The 5,728-nt window shown below is 34.7% G+C and overlaps 6 non-coding genes across 6 annotated transcripts; 4 read left to right on the top strand and 2 right to left on the bottom strand.

Annotated features, from left to right (window-relative positions):
* The first annotated feature begins 200 nt into the window (after nucleotides 1–200).
* Nucleotides 201–272, top strand: Trnam-cau. The gene has a single exon. It is a non-coding gene; the product is annotated as a tRNA-Met (tRNA).
* Nucleotides 273–350: 78 nt separating this feature from the next.
* Nucleotides 351–422, top strand: Trnam-cau. The gene has a single exon. It is a non-coding gene; the product is annotated as a tRNA-Met (tRNA).
* An 82-nt stretch (nucleotides 423–504) lies between these two features.
* Nucleotides 505–576, top strand: Trnam-cau. The gene has a single exon. It is a non-coding gene; the product is annotated as a tRNA-Met (tRNA).
* Nucleotides 577–658: 82 nt separating this feature from the next.
* Trnam-cau lies at nucleotides 659–730 on the top strand. Its single transcript has one exon. It is a non-coding gene; the product is annotated as a tRNA-Met (tRNA).
* A 4,538-nt stretch (nucleotides 731–5,268) lies between these two features.
* Trnam-cau lies at nucleotides 5,269–5,340 on the bottom strand. The gene has a single exon. It is a non-coding gene; the product is annotated as a tRNA-Met (tRNA).
* A 77-nt stretch (nucleotides 5,341–5,417) lies between these two features.
* Trnam-cau lies at nucleotides 5,418–5,489 on the bottom strand. The gene has a single exon. It is a non-coding gene; the product is annotated as a tRNA-Met (tRNA).
* Between the last annotated feature and the right edge of the window lie 239 nt (nucleotides 5,490–5,728).

Genomic DNA, 5,728 nt, shown 5'->3' with positions numbered 1-5,728 from the left:
TAGCTTACTGTATAACAAACACCTCATATTCAAATACACAGATGTAAGCAGAGTGGCGCAGTGGAAGCGTGCTGGGCCCATAACACCGAGGTCCGTGGATCGAAACCACGCTCTGCTAAGTTATCTTTATTGCTTTTTATTAATACAGTCACCCTAGCTTACTGTATAACAAACACCTCATATTCAAATACACAGATGTAAGCAGAGTGGCGCAGTGGAAGCGTGCTGGGCCCATAACCCAGAGGTCCGTGGATCGAAACCACGCTCTGCTAAGTTATCTTTATTGCTTTTTATTAATATGGTCACCCTAGCTGTATAACAAACACCTCATATTCAAATACACAGATGTAAGCAGAGTGGCGCAGTGGAAGCGTGCTGGGCCCATAACCCAGAGGTCCGTGGATCGAAACCACGCTCTGCTAAGTTATCTTTATTGCTTTTTATTAATACAGTCACCCTAGCTTACTGTATAACAAACACCTCATATTCAAATACACAGATGTAAGCAGAGTGGCGCAGTGGAAGCGTGCTGGGCCCATAACCCAGAGGTCCGTGGATCGAAACCATGCTCTGCTAAGTTATCTTTATTGCTTTTTATTAATACAGTCACCCTAGCTTACTGTAAAGCAAACACCTCATATTCAAATACACAGATGTAAGCAGAGTGGCGCAGTGGAAGCGTGCTGGGCCCATAACCCAGAGGTCCGTGGATCGAAACCATGCTCTGCTAGGATTCTATTGTTTTTGACAAACATTTTTGTTACTTTTTCTAGCATTCATAGCGAAAATACTCACAAGTAAACTTAATTCTTGTTAGATTCAAACCTATTCATATGAATTAAACTATCTGATTATAATATGATATGCTCGATAAACGGAGAATTTACAAGTTTTATTGAAATTGCCGAGTAATTTAATGCTGTAGTTAGTGTGGGCAATTACAGCACTATATAACTTATATAACTTACCTACACTACAAGCGTTTAACTTGCATAATTTATCAAAAACATTTCGCTTTCGTATTATCTACCTTGAAATCCAGAAATAGTTCCAATGAAGTTATAACTTCGTATACAAGCAAGTTAGGACTAAAATAAATTTAACGAATTTCATGTGCGCTTTTATTCAAAAGTCTCAAGCGTTCCAGAGATTTATAGTATTTTAATATCCTGAAAATTCCTATTATAATAGGTAACAAAGGCGTTGAGTTACTGAATGGACGGATGTAACGAATACTATAGTAATTCCTTGGAGTTTTGAATGCAGTCCAACACTATTTCGGTCGTCGAACAGTGATCTTTAATTCTTGTTTCGTTTTGTTCTAAGATTGCTTCGGGATAGAATGGCGGTTGGCTATACGATGGATAGATGAGGGTATTGATAAAATAGCTGTTGGACAAGCGATGAATAGCTGCAGATTTTCCAAATAGAAATGCATGCGATGCCAATGGAATATGCACTTTGGAGCGGTGCTTTAAGGTTACGATTTGAATGCAGTTTCGTAGTACTTATTTTTTACTTTTGTGCGGGCATTTCAATGTTTAAAGATTTGTTTTAATAGAAATGCAATATAATAAAAAAATGAAATATAGAAAATAGCCATATTTAGCATATACAATATACATGACAATAAATAAAAGTAGTATTCTACAAATTAATGTATTCATATTATATTATCTAGTATAACTCAGTTATGAACTTTTATGTAGCAAATAAATATTGTTTTACTGAAACTTACTGTACGATATTTACAACGACAAATTTTGTGAAATTATGTACATATCTTACAACATACGACTTCTCGTAATATAATATCATAAACGCTACTTCAAACAAACATAATTTGTCACTTCGCATTTGAGTCTAAAGCATAACCAGCCCTAACTTTGTTCCACGTCAGCATAGTTCGAGTAAATTGAAGTCCAAATGAACAGATGCGACGTATAATAATGAATGCATTGTCGGTCAAATATATTCAAGACTATTTTCGCTGAAACCTGTCCACGTCCGTCACTAACTGGATTGTGTAGCGTGCAGCGGAAAATTGAAAATTTATCACAATATATAGCAAACTGTATTGAAACTATAATTCAATAGTTGTATGTAGGTATATGCTGGGTGAATCTTCACGCTACACTGCTAGATGAATTTGATTGAAATTTGGGACATAGGTACAATGTTATGTTTCTGACGTTACTGATATGTACCTACGTAGTACATATCTGTCAACTGTGTTACTGACGTCTATGTGATGCTATTTTTGAACACGATAAAAATAATTTACCACCGCGAATATCAAACGATCAATTAATATTTAGTTCTCTATTCTTACTATTGTTACCTTGCATAATATGCAAATAGATACCTTTAATATTTTAAGATTTTGAAGATAAAGTTAATTTTACCTAAATCTTGATTCTTATGAGAAACAAACAAACAATAAGAACCACACGCAAGTTAAATTTATCTGTTCTATTGACAGAACAAGCATATCTGCAGATAACACTGGAAGAATCCATTCATGCCACTGCTAAAATTAGCTGTGTCGGGAGCGTAACCGACTCAAACATATGTATTGTTCCTAGTGTGTTTTATTCATTCATATGAATGCTAACACGGGTTATGAAGACACATTCTTATGAATTTCATTGAATTTATATTGCAGTTATGAGAAAAAAAAATAACTGAATAGAAGTTAAGTATGTATGCTTTGGCACATAGCATACTTATAATTAATGGTATTATTGAGTTATCCTAGTGTAGTAGAACATTTCTAATTAAAAATATCTTAAGTTTTACAGACTTTTTACCAGTTCTTATACATATCGCAATAATAAGCAATCGTGTGTAGCTCTTGTTCTTTCGCATAGTTTCTAATCCAATTCAACACACCTGTGAATTGTTTTGCCTTAAATCTGTGCATTCTATTATAGGAGTTGCCGCTCCCCAAAAGGCCTAAAATATGGTACCATTAAAGACAGATTCCGCTCTAGATATTGCAAACACTGAATCATCTACAGCTTTCCGATGCAACGCGCTATCATGAATGAACACATTTGCCAACGACAGCGAATCCAGCGTTATTTGATTTATCTCGAACACGGCTATTGAAAACTTCCATCACAATTTTATATAGATGCCGTAATCAAGTTGCTGCCAAATGTACTCCTGCGAGATATAAATAAGGTTAGTCATAGAATTGAAGTTTTATTGCCAACCCGTAGCAACGCTGTATTAGATATGAACGTGGTAATTGAAGGAATATTGCTTGTTACACCTTAATAGATACGGGTTTTTAAGATATTTTAAAATTAAGCTCTTTTTTCATCTTCAAGATTAATCTTCAAATAACAATGCCAATCTGAACGCAATTTTGTTCTTATTATATTACAATTATAATACTATGAGACATAGGCAAAATAACGTAGACATTAGAAAATTATAATAACTTTGTTCGATGGACCTGAAACGAACATCTCATCAATTGTTTAAAAAACTATGATAGGGAGTTGCGAATCTTGGAAGTCTAAAAACCAACTCAATTATTTTAAGCCGTTCAAAGAAATGATCGGTTGATAGAGACTTGACGTGAGACGACGCGATCTAACATCGTTGGGAGAATTTTGTAATTTGTGAAATATTTGGAATAGTCTCGAATGCGGCCACCAACGATCCTGTACCACACAGGCTGCGTGGTCTGTTTGCTAATTCACGATATAAATATGTAATAAATTTGTGGAATTTATTCAGTTATTTTGGCAAGTGGTGTCCGAATTTCTAACGGTTATAAGTAAATAATAAAAAAAAAATCTTACTCGTGGATAACGTGATAAAAGAATCCAATGATGATTAATTTTCATTCGATCCCGCAACAAATTACCTCATTGTCATGAGATTAAAATATTTCTCTCTTTTTATCTTTTTATTAAAAACTATTTAATATACAAACAACGCAAAGTCTAATCTAATTGACCTTACTCCAAAATTTTACAGGCAAACTGACTTTTTCGAACCGCGTCTGGAATATAGATCAAAGGAATTACGAAATTTCAAGTCTATAATAATTGGGCAATCAGTGCTTCCAAAGAGAGCGAAAAATTTCCATTCCATTTATTTACTATCCAAAATTCTAATACAGCTTGAGTTTTAATAACTAATCTAAGTATTATGTTTTTTCTTTATTCTTATAACCTGAAGCAAATTCCTCTTGCTCCTTAACATTTGTATAGTATTAAAAGGATTTGCATTATACCATTTAAAGTAAGGTGCATTAAAGGATAATCCATAACTACCTTTAACAAGCTTTCTCAATTCCTCAACCGTATGTCACGGGTGGTCTCGAAGCAGACATTTCAATAATGACGGTCCTCCGATACAAACACCGCTTTACAGACAAAACATGGCAAAAAAAACTTGCAAGAATCGAGTGAAACACAATAAAGCCGCATTTAAAATATGTCAAAACCTTCCGTGAAATTGCTTACGTAATCCCATAGAACATCACTATTGTAAACATTATTACTGGTCTAATAAAACTGCCGATATTGTGTTCCAGGTAAGAAAGTTACGTAATTGTGAGAAGCCGACAAAGAAAGTAATCAGTTAGTCCAAATATTGGGCCTTGTTATGAGAGTTGTCTCGGAATAATGGTGTTTTTGTGTATGTTAAAATCCATTAATTTGCATTTGAGCTTCTTTGAAGTTTGCCCGATAGAGATATGCATCTGTAGTTGCTGTTATGGGATTTCTATGTATATCGTACAGGATAATAATGTGTCATTTATATAAACTTACTTTCCTAAGCTTTATCTGTCTTTTCTATGAGTTGAAATATAGGTAATAAAATATTACCAGTTATTGAAAAAGCTTTTTTACTAGTAGTTGTTTAGGATAACATAACAATATACAACCATAATAAGTAATCCGCTACATTCTTGTAGCGGCCATTTTGGATTAACAACAATGCTTTATTGCATTGTCAGAAAACTAAAGGCTTATTCCAATTCGTTTACCGAAAGAGTTAAATAAACTGTATTTTTTACACTACAGTTGATTCAAAAATAATTACAGCTATTTCTTAACTGATTATTGGCAATAAAGATAAGTAATAGTGAATAACTTAGCAGAGCGTAGTTTCGATCCACGGACCTCTGGGTTATGGGCCCAGCACGGTTCCACTGCGCCACTCTGCTTATATCTTTGTGTTTTAATATTAGGAGTTTGTAATACAATAGGGTGGCCAAATTGATATAAAACAATAAAAATAACTTAGCAGAGCGTGGTTTCGATCCACGGACATCTGGGTTATGGGCCCAGCACGCTTCCACTGCGCCACTCTGCTTATATCTTTGTGTTTCAATGTAAGGAGTTTGTAATACAATAGGGTGACCAAATTGATATAAAACAATAAAAATAACTTAGCAGAGCGTGGTTTCGATCCACGGACCTCTGGGTTATGGGCCCAGCACGCTTCCACTGCGCCACTCTGCTTATATCTTTGTGTTTCAATATAAGGAGTTTGTAATACAATAGGGTGACCAAATTGATATAAAACAATAAAAATAACTTAGCAGAGTGTGGTTTCGATCCACGGACCTCTGGGTTATGGGCCCAGCACGCCTCCACTGCGCCACTCTGCTTCTATATACATGCTTGAATAATAGAAGTTTGTTATTTTATAAGCTGCAGTGACCAAATTAATTAAATATAACTTATCAGAGCATGGTTTG

This window comes from Colias croceus, chromosome 14, assembly GCF_905220415.1.
Source record: "Colias croceus chromosome 14, ilColCroc2.1".
NCBI classification, from domain to species: Eukaryota; Metazoa; Arthropoda; class Insecta; order Lepidoptera; family Pieridae; genus Colias; species Colias croceus.
This window is presented reverse-complemented; position numbering and strand designations above follow the sequence as displayed.